Source organism: Plecotus auritus, assembly GCF_963455305.1.
Source record: "Plecotus auritus genome assembly, chromosome: 1".
Classification (NCBI taxonomy): domain Eukaryota; kingdom Metazoa; phylum Chordata; class Mammalia; order Chiroptera; family Vespertilionidae; genus Plecotus; species Plecotus auritus.
This window is the reverse complement of record NC_137770.1, coordinates 177,230,549-177,247,014: the sequence shown is the minus strand read 5'-3', so window position 1 is coordinate 177,247,014 and position 16,466 is coordinate 177,230,549.

Genomic DNA, 16,466 nt, shown 5'->3' with positions numbered 1-16,466 from the left:
TTCAGTGCCAGGGCCTTTCAGAGTACTTCAGTGCCCTTCGCTGGCAAATGCACAGTGGGTGCCCCTGTGAGCCTCCACTGGGAGCGTGCACATATCCACCACAGGTGCAGCAGCAAAAGCTGAGTCTGCCCACCACACAACTACAGAACTCTGGACACCACAGTCACGCCTTCCAGAATGCAGGCCTCCTGGGACCCATCACCCCCACAGACGGTTCCTGGGTGCCACTGTGTGTCCCCACTGGACACGCGTGATTTCAATCAAGGGTGCAAGACAGCAAAAATTGGGACACCCCCCTCCCTGGCTGCTGACTTCTAGACACTGCAGTTGTACCTTTCCAGCTCACAGGGCTACATCAAGAGAACCCAGATAGCTCAAGTAGGGAGCTACACTAGATTACCAAGCCCAGGAGACCTGAGAGATCACACCATTAGCACCATCTCCAAAAGAACCTGAGTATCAAACCAATTGGACCTACAATTAAAACGTTACAGCAAAACATGGGAAGACAAAAAAGCAATCCCCAAATTAAAGAAAAAGAGGAATCACCAGAAAAGGAGTTAAATGAAATTGAGGTTAGCAGCATATCAGAGAAAGAATTCAGAGTAATGGTTATAAGGATGTTTAAAAGGCTGGATGACAAATACACACAACTCAATAAGAACTATAAGGAGCTGAATGAGAAAGTCACCAACATGAAAAGAAACCAAGAGGAGATGAAGAACAACATAGCTGCAATAAAGAACACAACGGAAGGCTTAAAGAGTAGACTAGAAGAGGCTGAGGACCGCATCAGCGAATTAGAAGACAAGGTAGGAAAAAACACACAAACACAGCAGCAACTGAAAAAAAGACTTAAAAAGCAAGAGGAGAGCCTAAGGGAGCTTTGGGACAACACAAAATGAAACAACATTCACATAATAGGGGTACTAGAAGGAGAGGAAGAGAAGCAAGGAATAGAAAACCTGCTAGAAGAAATGACAGAAAACTTCCCTGATATTGGCAAGAAAAAAACTATGCAAGTGCAAGAAGTACATAGAGTCCCAAACAAGTTGAACCACAAAAGACTGACACCAAGACACATCATAATTAGATTGGTGAACACCAACAACAAAGTAAGAATCTTAAAGGCTGCCAGAGAGAGACAGAAACTTACCTACAAGGGATCTCCTATTAGAATATCAACTGATTTCTCAACAGAAACACACCAGGCCAGAAGGGAATGGAATGAAATATACAAAGTGATGCAAAGCAAGGGACTGAACCCAAGAATACTATACCCAGCAAGGCTATCAATCGAAATTGAAGGTGGAATCAGGAGCTTCACAGACAAAAAAGGACTAAGGGAATTTATTACCACCAAACCAGCAATGCAAGAAATGCTAAAGGGTCTGCTGTAAAAAAAAAAAGAAAAAAGAAAAAGAAAAAAAAGAAATAGGAAGTGAAGAAGGAACACAGGGGTAAAGAATAAAAATGGTGACAAACAAGTACCTATCAATAATAACTTTAAATGTAAATGGATTAAAGCCCCAATCAAAAGACATAGATTAATGGATTGGATAAGAAAACATGACCCATATATCTGCTGTCTACAAGAAACCCACCTCAGAATAAAAGACACACACAGACTGAGGGTGAAGGGATGGAAAAAGGTCTTCCAGGGGAATGGAAATGAAAAAAAAAGCTGGGGTAGCAATACTTATATCTGACAAATTAGATCTCAAAGTAAAGGACATAACAAGAGATAAGGAAGGCCACTTAATAATACTAAAGGGAGCAATCCAACAAGAAGAAATAACTCTGGTAAACATATATGCACCAAAAACAGGAGCACCCAAATACATAAAAAAACTCCTGGAGGATATCAAGGGAGAGATTGACAGCAATACAATCATAGTAGGAGACTTTAATACCCCACTATCACCATTGGACAAATCCTCTAAACAAAAATCAGCAAAGAAACATCAATCCTAAATGATTCACTAGATCAGATGGAATTAATTGACATCTTCAGAACATTTCACCCCAAAGCCACAGAATATACATTCTTCTCAAGTGCACATGGGTCATTTTCAAAGATAGACCATATATTGGGTCACAGGCAAAGTCTCTTCAACTTCAAGAAGATAGAAATCATATCAAGCATCTTCTCAAATCACAATGGCATAAAACTGGAAATCAACTACAATAAAAACAATCCAAAAAAATCAAACACCTGGAGACTAAATAGCATGCTATTAAACAATGACTGGGTTACCAGAGAGATCAAAGAAGAAATAAAACACATCGTGGCAACAAACGACAATGAAATCACAACAATCCAAAATCTATGGGACACAGCAAAAGTAGTCTTGAGAGGGAAGTTCATAGCTCTACAAGACTACTGCAAAAAACAAGAAACAATGGTAATAAATTACCTAACCCTACAACTCAAAGAGTTAGAAAGAGAGCAACAAGAGAAGCCCAGTGTAAGCAGAAGGAAGGAAATAATAAAGATCAGAGTGGAGATAAACGACATAGAGACAAAAAAAAAAAAAACAAACAAAAAAACCCAACCAAAAAAAAAAACACAAAGATAAACAAAACCAAGAGCTGGTTCTTTGAAAGGATAAAGAAGATTGATGAACCTCTAGCCAGGCTTACCAAGAAGCAAAGAGAGAGGACCCAAATAAACAAAATCAGAAATGAAAGAGGAGAAATAACAACAGACACCACTGAAATACAAAGGATTGTTAAAAAATACTATGAACAATTCTATTCCAACAAACTGGACAACCTGGAGGAAATGGACATATTCCTAGAAAAATACAACCTTCCAAAACTCAATCAGTAAGAATCTAAACAGCTCAATAGGCCAGTAACTATGGAAGAAATTGAAGCAGTCATCAAAAAGCTTCCAGCAAACAAAAGCCTGGGGCCAGATGGCTTCACAGGGGTTTTACCAAACATTCAAGGAAGAACTTAAACCTATCCTCCTCAGACTATGCCAAAAAATTCAAGAGGAAGGAACACTGCCAAGCTCATTCTATGAAGCTAGCATTACCCTAATACCAAAACCAGATAAAGACAATACAATGAAAGAGAATTACAGGCCAGTATCCCTCATGAACATAGATGCCAAAATCCTCAACAAAATTCTAGCAAATTGGATTCAGAAGTATACCAGAAAGATCATACACCATGACCAAGTAGTATTTATCCCAGGGATGCAAGGATGGTACAATATCCACAAGTCAATAAATGTGATACATCACATAAACAAATTGAGAGATAAAAACAACATAGTCATATCAATTGATGCAGAAAAAGAATTTGACAAAATCCAACATCCATTTTTGATAAAAACTCTCAGCAAGGTGGGAATAGAAGGATCATACCTCAACATAATAAAAGCCATTATGACAAACCCACAGCCAACATCATACTCAGTGGGCAAAAACTAAAACCATTTCCCCTAAGAACAGGAACTCAGACAGTTTTCTTGATTCTGATTGTGTACCATTGGCCTGATGAGTCCTCACAGAAGAATATTTCATTTTATATTTGCAGTTTGAGAAAGTAAGAATAACTGACTAGAGGTTAAAGAATAGAAATAAATACATGATTTCATCCTTCATTAGGACAAAATTTTCAGCATCTCTCCCCAAATAGACCCAAATTATGGATTTTCTTTTCATTCAGAACAACCTTGCTCCCCTACCAGACCAGTAATTTCTATCTGGAGAACCTCTATAAACAAACAAATGCCTCCTGCTATTCCAAGCCAACAGGGACACAGCACCCTAGCTAAAGCCTGTGGAAACTGCCAATCCCCCCAAAGATGAAAATGAACTATGGATCACTGACTGTAAAAATGTAAATTATATACATTTTCAACTGTCAAAGGATGAGATTACTCTAGTTTGTAAGAACAGGGACTCATTTAGTAAATTGCATTCTATGGGCCATTCACAATTTTATAGCTCAAAATTCTTTTTAAAAATATATATATTTTATTGATTTCAGAAAGGAAGGGAGAGGATGAGAGAGAAAGAAACATCAATGGTGAGAGAGAATCATTGACTGGCTGCCTTCTGCTCACCCCCCACTGAGGACTGAGCCACAACCCAGGCATGTGCCCTGACCGAGAATTGAACCATGACCTCCTTGTTCATAGGTCGACGCTCAACCACTGAGCCATGCCAGCCAGGCTGTTTTAAAACTTTTAATGTGGCTATCAGGAATTTAAAAATAACACATGGTTTGCATTATGTTTCTATTATATAATGCTGATGTGCGGGGTCCCTTATGATCCTGGGAAGGGTTTGGTATCTGACAGGAAAGTGAGCACAGCTATGTCTGCTATTGCTCATGTATTGGTGACCTCATCTTTCTCAGATGTTCTCCTTCTCTGTAGAATAGTGGTTGACAAGCATGGCTGGTCATGTCAGAATTAATATTGACTACATTGAGCCGTAAAAGCTCCCCAGGTGGCTGTAATGTGTAGCAAGGTCAAACACTAGAAGTCTGCAGTGATTTATAAAGTAAATGCAAACCAGCAGAGGAAGCCATGTTAAGCCAACACAAAGCTTAAAGTGGGTATTCTGATGAAGCTAATCTGTCAACAGAAGAAATACCTTTGAGAGTTGGGAAGGGAGTGGCATGGCTCCAGAGTGGCAAACTGTGGTTGCTGATTGATAATTGGCTGAAACCCTTGCAACTGGGAGTGTAGGGCCATCACCCGCAGCATTAGCCTTGCCAGGCAGACACTGGTTAGGAACGCAGCCGCTGAGGCCCTTACCCAGCCCTCCTGAAGCAGAATCTTCACTTTAACAAGATTCTAGGGTGGCCAGTATGTGCATTAAAGTTTAGAAGTGCTGCTTGAGACAACATTTTATAAGTCAAGACGTCACATGGGACCGGCTTGAAAAATCTTTCCACCTTTCAGTGATGCCTTCCAGTGTTGGGGATCGGGTGGGGAAAGTGTTACAAAGGCAAGATTTCCCTGTGCATATTTTAAAAATAGAATTTATGGCTTTTGAATTACAAAATAATGTATGCCTACTGTGAAAATCATTGAAAAAAATTGCCTGTATCCCATAGCACAGTAAAAATGAGTTTTGACATTTTAATAAATACTCTTTCAGACTTTTTTCAATTAACATATGAATAATATGCCTTAAAGATGTTTTCACTATTTTATAAACATAAACTTCAAGTACTTTTCCTAGTATCTTACTATCACAATGAGCTGTTGGGAAGAGCCTTTTATATACATCTTTTTGTATATCTGATTATTTCCTTACCAAAAAAACCCACAAAATGCCCTGGCCGTTGTGTTAAGTGGTTAGAGCGTTGGCCTGCACATCGAAGGCTGGTGGGTTCGATTCCTGGTCAAGGGCATGTACCCGGTGGCAGGTTCAATCTCCAGCCCTCATCAGGGCGCATGCAGGAGTCAACCAATCGATGTGTCTCACTCTCCCTCCTTGTCTCCCTTCCACTCTCTCTCTCTTAAAAAAAAAGAAAAAAATCAATGGAAAAATATCCTCGGGTAAGAATTAACAACAAAACCCCCACAAACAATGAAATGACCAGGTCAGACAAGGGCCATTCCTAAAGCTTTGGATGCATATTGACAAACTGACCAAAAAGACTGTCCATGCTCTAGTATAAACGCTTATAAACTTATCAATATTGTTTGTAACCATTTGTTAGCCTTGCCAACTTGAAGATGTCTTCATTTAAATTTTTTCATTGATATCAATTGTGAATTGAAGATTTTTTCTAAATATCTATCGCAATTTTAATTTTTTTGAGAATTGTCTATTTATTCAGTTTGTCCATTTCCCCCCACTGGATTTTGTTATTTTCTTACTCATTTTCCAAAACTTTTATGCACTAAAGATAGCAAACTTTTGTATATTTTCTTATACTTCTGACAACATTTTTTCCCCTAATCAGTCATAGTTAATGTGAAAAGAATTGCAAAATAACAAGGCAATAGCTATATAATCTATACTGTCTACTATGATGTCCATTAGCCACATGCGGCTATATAAATTTAAATAAATTAAAAATTAGCTTCCTTAGTTGCACTCTTTAGATTTTAAGTATTCAATAGCTAGTGGCTACTGTATTGGATAGTGCAGATATAGAATATTTCTATCTTTGGAGAAAGTTCTATTGGATAGCACTGGTATACTACATGTATATATCAGCAACTGGAAATAATGCTTAAGGATGAGGTAAAACCTTATTGAATTCTTAACATTCCCAGATAGTGCTTTCTTATATTTTGATTTCCTCTGTATTTTGGAGAAAAGAGTATAATTATACTAATATCTGTAAAAGCTGATGAATACATTTGGAGCAGATGAGTAATTAGTTTTTTAAAAGTGCTATACTTGTTTCAAGTAAGAGAAGCATTTTTAATGAAAGAGGCTTATTAACATTTGCGTGGGTATGTGAAAAGTTGAATGTATTGGTTTCCAATAATGGTTACATATTTTTATTGGCACTGACCTTGGTTTTATTAAGGGGATGCTTTTTCACAGATTGTTTGCTTGTTTTTTATTGCATACTCCGCTGCACTTGCCATCACCTTTTTATTGGGGACCTTTTTATTTTCCTTTCTTTTTCAGACGAGCCTCCCAGCAGGACCATCCCCTTTAACGTTGCAGCAGGAAAACTGAAAAACACGACTAGGCCCTTGGAAGCAGAGTAATGAAATTAGCTGTCTTTTCCCTTTCAGCGGATATGTCATTCCTTCTAAACCTGATCCCATGTATTATCTGGAATTGGCAGACGAAAGCATATGCTATGTAGCTCACTTCCTGCTCTTTCCTTTTATGTACTTGTATTGCTATGAGTTATGATAATAGTAACAAAGCAAAGGAATCCAAGATTCATATATGTGCATAGATCCCACTGATTTATTTAAAAAAATATTTGTATATATTGTCTTGATTTCAGAGAGGAAGGAAGAGGGAGAGAGATTGAAACATTAATGATGAGAGAGAATCATTGATTGGCTACCTTCTGCATGCCCCCTACTGGGGATTGAGCCCACAACCTGGGCATGTGACCTGACCGGAAATCGACCAGACCTCCTGGTTCATAGGTTGACACTCAACCACTGAGCCATGCTGGCTGGGCCCACTGATGACATTCTTAAGGCATTCTGTGAGCCTGAGATGAAAGGTCAGGTCATTTCATGATCCTTGAAGTCCCTGGTGAATTTCTAAGGCTTCCTGGAGCACCGTCTTTCACATCCTTATGGTATTTTCTTATACGCAGAATAGAACATGTGAGCATACAGGCAGATAGGTCTCTTTGGATACAAATGCCTCTAGCATCTTGGACTAACCCTTTTGTGATTACTCATGGTCATCCAGAGAAATACTATTGCTTTCTCTGGGGAAGTTTTTCTTAATGTTTTTGAACAGTTCACAGTCTGTGACATTTTCAGGCAGCTATTTTGAGTCAGAGACATTTTGATAGGGCCCCCAAAATAAACCATGACACTTTCAGCTTATTTTTTTTTAAAGTAATGAAATTGACATATATTCCACCACCAAGTGATGTGCACAATTCCCTCTTCCAACTCCCTCCCTTAATCTATTCCAAGCTGAGGGAGGGTAAGACAAAGTTCAGAAAGAGGGTGTCTCCGTGAGCGGCTGCAGAATGGGTGAGTCTTGGCAATAATAATGTATAGCACTCAGGGATGTTGGTTGCACGCATTACTTGGTAATGAAAATTTGAAATAACCATCGTGAGGCAGCCAAGTCAAAATGGCACAGACGATATGTTTTCTTTTACAACTGATGGTTGGCAGTTTTACAGCTGACAGTGGGCAGATTAAATGGAGCCCCTCTCCAGTTACCACTCCCAAAACAAAACACAGAATTTGCTGGCGAGAAAGGGGCGTCTCAGACATTACCTAATAATCTTGGCTGGAACAACTCCCCAAAATGGGGCAAAAGAATCCATCTGGACTCTGTCGTTGTTAGGGCTATTTCTTTGAGTAGCTATGCTTTTATTAGGAAGACATCCATGATGGAACCCAGATGAAATGGCATGTGTTTCCCTCAGTATCTTACAATGAGTCTAACCAGGTGTTAACCTGGCTCGTAGCCTAAACACGTGGACAAGCAGGTGCTTTCGGTTTCCTCTTTCCTTACACGACTAACCCACCTCTCCCAGGGACCTAGAGCTGCTCCTTAATGTTGCTCAAGGCAGGGGATTCAAGAGGCCCAGTAATTCCTGGAGAATGTTATTTGGACTAAAAGCAGGCCCTTGCCAACTAAAAGAATGGGGAGTTTTTATAAACCAGACGAGTGTCCTGAATGCTCTTGCTGGAACACAAGGACGTTTTGCTCTCAGTGGTCCACGGGTCCTTGCAATGCTTGTGGCACTTTTAATGGAAGCTGCTCTAGTTATAGTTTATGCTGCTGTGCCATCGATTCGCTGTTCAAAATCTTTTAAGTGAGGTGTTGCTTATATGTTTGCCAGGGATCTGAGTTTGACCTCTTCTGGACTGAGGAGTATTTGATTTGAGTTTCATTACTGCTCACCTCAGCTAAGTTTCAAGTCAGTGAGCACTGCATGAAGGGGTGGGAGGAACGGAGGAAATAAACCTGTCGCCTAAGAGATTTGGCTCCTTTGATGTGTTAGTTGGCACCTGTGGATCCACGGAAGGAGCTAAAGTCGTCATTAGCCTAAACGATGACATGCGGTGTTCTGCTTAAATAAACTCGTTTCCATGTCTCTACGTTTCCATTTTCTGCTCTATTAAGTTTCTGTGGTATTTTTTTGTATTCGCTTTTTGTGTTACAAAAAGCCCTCTATGGGGAAAAATAAAAAGGCTGTGAATGTTGTCAACAAAAGGGAAGAGAATCAAGTAGAAGGGCTCACACTTATGGAGTACTGCCATGTGTAAGGCATTTTCCTAACTGCTTTAGAAGTATTTTAGCATTTGTTAGTTATAAAAGCCTTACGAGGTTAGTGGTGTTATTCCTATTTTACAGATGTGGAAACAAAGGTGCAGAGAAGTTACGTAATATGTGCAGAATCGGGGAGTGAGTGGTGGACTGTGGTTTGAACCACTTACCTAGTTCTACTAACTTTACTCCCTCAAACTATTCATATCTCCTTCCTAACAACACATTCAAAGAGCAGGGACTTGGGTTGATTACTGGTACATAGTGAGGACTCCCCTCAGTCACATTTTCTAACTGTATTATTATTATTTTTTTTTTTTTAGCATAAGACACATATTCCTATTCTTCCAAAGAGGTGTTTTTAATCTTAAACATAATTAGATTTGTTGCCTTCATATTATAGTACAGTTCTCTCCTGTGAAATCAGAAACATGATGTGAAGATGACAAAAGGGTCAAACTAGAATTCGATAAAATACTTAAGCTGTGTTTAAACTACTTGTTTCACTTTTAAGTTGGAGTGCCAAGTATACGCATATGCAAGATGCCTGGATCATAGTCAGTCTCTTCTTTGTCCAAATGTGAACACATAAACTTTTCAGGGTGTAGATAAAGTGATCAAAGTTTTTCTTTCTGCTTTCATATTTTAGGAAGCAATTTAGAACTCTTCAATGTAGAAAATCCAAAATCGGTAAGCTGAATTTTTCCCTTGAACCTTTGAAGTATTTTTATCATCCCTAGAGCCACTTCAAATTTTCTTACATTTTCCCAGAAGACATCATTTTTATTTCAATCTATGTCATTTGAGATATAACATTGCAAATTTTACCCTGAGCCACATGCACTCCGCATAATACTAGAAAATAACTTTCAATCCTCATGCAAATGAGCATTTTTTACCTTTGAGATATCCACTTTACTGTGTTGCATTTCAGACCCTGGTTTACACTGATGACCCAAATGTGTCATTATGAGATATGCCATAGAATAACCACTAAATGGTGTTAACTTTATTTTAAAAAATTCCTTCAGTTATCTTCTATAAACATTGATTTAGGTTGCTAATATGCCTTCTGAAAGTTCTTTGTTGCTGAAATATCGTAATCAAAATAATTGAAAAAGCATAATTATAATCAGAAAGACCTCAGGGGACTCACTATCAAACCCCTTCATTTAGACTTTCACAGGACTCCAGTGTTAGGGCGTGATGACCTGCCAACCCATTCTGGGAGAAGCCTAACCTTGCTTCATAAAACCACACAGGGTGATGCACCAGGTTTCCCTGACTCCATAGCTCTGCTTCTACTTTTCTTTCTGTAGTTAGGGAAGATTTGAGGGGGAAAAGCAAGAAATAAGAAAAAGAAATGGTGGGCGGGAGGGATGAAGACACAGAGAAACAACTTAAACATATTCGTTGCTCTGAGATGCCCCAGGTTCTGCTGTCCTCCTTCCTTCTTCCCCTACGTTCTTTCCAGGGCACAGTGGCTGAGACTCAAGTTTCCTGTTTAGCTGCTTTGATGTATTTCCTTTTATGAATCCTCACTGAGGATATTTTCCCAGGGATTTTTAGAGAGAGTGGATGAGAGAGGGAAAGACAGAGAGAAATATCGATGTGAGAGAAACACATCAATTGGTTGCCTCCAGCACACGCCCTGACTAGGGTCCGGGCTGGGGAGGAGCCTGTAATCAAGGTACTATCCTTGACTGGAATCGAACCCAGGACCCTTTGGTCTTAAAGCCGATGCTCTATCCACTGAGCCAAGCTGGCTAGGGCTAGCTGCTTTGATGTATTGATTCTTTTTCTTTTCAAGGCAAGTCTGCATTGATGTCAATATAAAAAATATTTTATGTTAAAGTATGACACAACATTTATGATATACAAATCTCAAGTCAAGAGCTCAATGAATTTTTCATATATATCACCTTGGAAGCCACTGCTCAGATGAAGAAGTAGATTTCCAACATTTCTTCCTAGTCAAACCCCCTCACCCATCCCCCAGTAACTACTCTCCTGACTTCTATCATTATGGACTGGTGTTGTTAATGCTGTCGTATTCATTTGTAAATTTGTAAATACTATAGTATACAGTCTGTTGTGTCTGGACTCCTTCACATGTGCTATTTGTGAGATTTATCCTTGTTGTTGCCTGCAGTGGAAGTTAGTTCATTCCCATTTTGTACACTATTTCATTCTGTGATTATAGCATAATATATCCTTTCTGCTTGTGATGGGATTTCAGGTTGTTTCCATTTTTCTGGATATTATGAAAAAAGTACCTATAACCATTCCTGTACATCTCTTTTGTTGGATACAAGCACTTATTGCTTTTGTACATACACCCAGGAATGGAATTGCTGGGAAATATAAGTATACCTACGTTTAGTTTAGGTAGTTGTGACAAGTATTTTTTGCAAAGTGGTTGGGCCATTTTACACTTCCCACCATCAATTTTTGAGAGTTCCAGTTTCTCCCCATCTCTGTGAACACTTGGCTTTGTCAATCTAACTTTAAGCTCTTCTAGTTTGTGAAGTGGTATCTTATTCTGGTTTTAATTTCCATTTCTCTGATGAATAATAATGGGGAGTGCATCATTAGGAATTGTTTGGGGTGAGGGGTTTGGTACACAATGCAACATGTACTTACTTTAGGGTCCCCAAAAGGAGCCTGTCTATGATTTCCTGGAGGTGAGCTTTGTGGTGTGGCCAAATTCTCAGAGGGAATGTACTAAATTAGATGCAACTGGTAGAAAATTCTTCTAAATTCTAAAGTACCCATGTTAAAAAAAACACAACTTGATAAAAGCCTTCTCAATATTGACCACAATCATAAAAATTTATATAAAATTAACAATAATGAGTTGTGAAGCTGAAAGCAGCCTTTCTAAATTATCAATAAAAATTGAATAACACTGCTTATAGAGATATTACAGTCCTTCTACTCTCTCTATAGAAATTATGAAATAATTTTTAAAGCCCAGACCAGTATGGCCCAGTTGGTTGGGCATAGCCCTGTGCACTGAAAGGCTGCTGGTTGATTCCTGGTCAGGGCACATACCCAGGTTTCGGGCTTTCCTTGGCTCTGAGTTCTGAAGCACCATGAAACTGAGAAACCATATGTAATATAGAAACTGAGAACTATATAATATTAGTAGGAACAGGATTTTTAAAAACTTCATTTTTCTTTCACGTTGCTCCAGTTCCTTTGGGCAAGGCAAGCATTGGCTTTGCATTATTGAAGGATAAAATGGAATTTCTTGGTCCCCTTCCTTCCCAGGGTAATTTCACAGGAGACTTTGAATCTACTGATTCTTGATCATGCATAATGAGATGGCAAACTATACATCAGATAAAGCGACCATGTCCCAGAATTAAATTACCAGAGAGTACAAGAGTATAATCATAGTTACCTTAAAGGTAAAGAAACTGAGGCATAAGGAGGTCCAGCTGATGCAAGGACATGGTGATTAGGATTAAACCCAACTAGATACTGGATTAACTGAACTCTATAACTTGCTATCTTGCTAGACAATTCACTTCAAAAACAGGAAGAAGAAAGATTTACCTCGAATGTGCTTAGATATTGATGTTTCCTTGGCAACAAATTCTAAATTAAGAGCAAAATAATGATTGAACATATGCAGTTTTGTTAAAAAATTGTGGGCTCTGAAGTTGCAGTCTCAGAAGCTCCTTCCCATCTTTTGTTAATTGAAATAAGAAGTTCTTTATCTTGGATGCTGCCATGTAGCAGTTATGTTAGACAAATCTGTTTTCTAGGCATGAAAATAGGAGGTCTTTTCCCTCTGAATATCCCTATGCTTTGGCCTTTTTTTACTTTCTTGCAGTAAACCAGTGCCATGTGAGTAATTAGCACTTAACGCCCACCTCATTGAGATCTAGTCATCAGTAACTGTCTCTAGTTGCAATTTATGTGACTAGTTACAATTTTGTGGCACTTACATACATAGGATGAGCATAGGTATATATTAACAGAATACATGTTTTTCCCCTCTAGATACTTTAATTTCCTTAGTTTGGCCAAGTCGTTCCAGAGCTACATTCCTTGTATAGTTTTGCTTTTACAAAGAGATGCTTTAGTTTTATGCCATTCACTTCCTTTGAGGGATGCTATCAGATAGAACCTCAAGAAACCAGAGGGATATCGTTTGCCACAGCTGGGCTAATCACAGGTGGTCTGAGTCAGCTGCATGAGTGTCTCCCAGGAGCAAGTTGGAAATACAGAATGTCAAGGCCCACCCCATATCTACTGAATCAGAAGCTGCATTTTAAGATCCCCAGGTGGTTTCTATGTGCATTGAAGTTCGAGATACACTTTTCTACATTGCTTGGTTTATTTTCTTGAAGACTTACGGGGAAAAGTTATTTCAGATATAACCTAGTGGTGAAGTTCCTGGGCATGAGTTTGCCCGCCCCACTTACTGGTTATGTGCTTTGGGAAATATTCTGGACTTCTTAACTCCCATTTTCTTCTCTGTAAAATTGAGACTATAATAGTACCTATCTCATGAGGTTATTGTGATCATCAAATGAGAAAATGCACTTAAATTAATTAAGCCCATAGTTGCATATGATAATCAATAATGTTATCTGTTTTGTTACTCCTACTACCAGAAATTCATTTTTATTTTCTTAATTAAATGGTTTGTTTTGTGTTATAGACTCATATAACATGTGGGGTTTTTCTTTGGGGAGGGGAGTATTGACTGTAAGGAACTATAGACTCAAATTTACAGCCCTTTACAGCAGGTATTTGATTTTTTTTGACTGACCTTACCCCAGCTTCATGTCATTTTATTTATTTATTTATTTTTCAATTTTTTTTAAAAAAAATATTTGTTTTTCTTTACTCCAATTTCCATATGTTCTTACATTCCATTCTGTGCAGCATGGTATCTTTGTAAGCCACTTCAAAATTGTTTTATATTTAATAATTTAAATATGACATAGAAACAGGTTGGTCATCACAATTACAACGTTATTACTTCATGATTTTTGACAGCTTTGTATTATTTTTCCCCCATTAACTACTTGCTATAGTTGTATTGTTCATCCTACTCACCCTGTAAGGCAGGGACACTTAAAACAATTTTTAAAGAAATGTCGTTTCCCTCACATTACCTTCTTGTTCACTGTATCTCCAGCATAGCTCCTTACACATAATAGATGCACAATACATTTATTGAATGAATAATTATTTACAAATGTACATCTAAATCAGTTACAGATTTAGATCTTTTCATGTTTGCTATTAAATTCAGACCTGGAATAGGCTTTCTTCATCTCTCAACTTGTCCAGTACACAAGACTCAGATCAAGTGCTACCTTCTCCCACGATGAAGATGTCCTTGACCCTTGAGCCCAGACAGGGGGGCTATCTCTTCCAAAAACTATGGAACTTACTGCTTGTCTTACTCAGCTTGCACTTGACATTCTCCTTATATTGGTAGTTCTCCTTAATCAAGAGCATAATCTTTGGAATTAGAAGTTATGTGTCCAATCTGATTTGGGCCACTTACCAGCTCTGTGATTTTAAGAACATTATTTAGCTTCTCTAGGGCTGTCATAAGTAGAATAGGAAAATAGGATGTTTTTTGCTGTAATAGATCATCTATGTGAATGATTAGCATAGTAGCTGGAGCTATGGTTAAAACCAGACATGTCTTTTCCCCTCAAATTAAATTCAATCGTTGTCTCTTATTGAATTAGCAGGAAATTATTACATGGCTATGAGTGAAGTCCTGGTGCCATAATTCTTGAGGATTCTTTTTGCTTTGAGCTTCCATGGCCCAAGAAGCTGCTGGGTTTTGTGTATTGGTGATCAGTGGTGAATGCAACTGTGATTAAATATTGTCTAAATTTCATGGTGCAGCAGTGCTGGTGTAGGAGGAAGGTAGGAAATATTTACTGTTACCCTGGTAACACTGCACAACACCATTTCTGACTCTCCTTGGGTTCCTTTTAGCTGTTTTTCTGTATGCCCCCTCTTTTTATACTAGAGCATTATTATTATTATTATTATTATTATTATTATTATTATTATTTACATATCTCTTCCTAAGACTACGTTATAGATATCATAATTAATTTCTTTCCAAAGGATATTTTTTGTAAGTCTTTTTAAAAATAATCTCCACTTTCGTTGAGCTATATTCAGGGGCATACATTAAAGGATCTAAAAAGCAAAATGCATGAGAGTCAAACAAATCTTTGAGTCTCAGAATTCCGAAAAGTGATTAATCAAACCCATTCTTGCATGAGAGACTATACGAAGTTATTGCATGAGATGCTTTTTCTATCCACAAAATCCTTGAGGATATGGATACATTCTACTGGGAAGGAAGCTATGATCACAGACAACTATAGTTAAAATGAATAGTGTGTGACAAGGAGGAACCTAGCAAGCCCCTTTGATCAAAGTTCTCTCAGGTGTCCCATCATTAAGGATGGTCCAGCAAACATTTGTTTACCAAACATTTGCTCTCCCATCTCCATGTGAATTTCTTTCCTCCCCTCTGAAGTCACAAACCACTACCCCTTTTCCTCCCGAGTTTAAGATGAGACTGCTGGATTTGTCCTGGGTCCCCCATATTCTTATGAAACCCCTACATGTACACACATAATTACAGTTGGTTATTTTCTTCTTTTTATCTGTCTCATGTCAATTTGATTATTGGAGCAACCAGAAGAACTAAGAGAGAAAAAAGGGAAAATTTCCCCATCCCCCCAAATGTTAATGCAAATTAAAAAAAATTTTATTTATTGATTTGAGAGAAAGAGAAACATCGGTTTGTTGTTGCGCTTATTTATGCATCTATTGGTTGACTCTTGTATGCGCCCTGACCAGAGATTGAACCTGCAGCCTTGGCCTGTAGGGATGATGCTCTAACCAACTGAGCTACCTGGCCAGGGCTTCTCTATACAGATTTTTAATGGATACTTGTATCTTCTAGTTAATGTAAAAAACGAGCCCAAATTCACATTGATTTTTATAATATGAATATTGGAAAACATGCTTAAAATATGTTTTCCTTGTGTGGACCTGTTCGGTGAAGGAATATGTGTCAGTTCCAAGACGCCTGAGGTTGCCTGCGCTCCTCTGCTGTAACCAGCTTGTCTGTGCAGCTGCAGTTCAGATTCCCCGTTGGTCACTTAACTGATCTCTTTGGTTAGTAAGGGACCAAGACTACCCACAGAACTCTGTAACCATGGTGATAAGTGCCCTATTTTCACTTTTCAACAGAAGAGATGAGATGCTCTAGCATTTCTGTGCCTGTGGTTCCCAGGGGAATTTTTGGGAGCCATCCAAGCATTTAAGCCATAGAATCAGGCCTTGAACTGATAATTACTTTTTCCTTTATACTGTTACCTTTTAGATTAGGGGTGGTGACTGACAGCACAGATAGTCCATGACCAGCCAAATGTGAGGTCTAGGGCAAACCTGGGAGGCTTGATATTCTTAAAATATAGCAACTGGGCAAAAGCGCCTTTAAACCAAGAGCTTTACTTTTTAAATAAAATTGATGTTCTTACC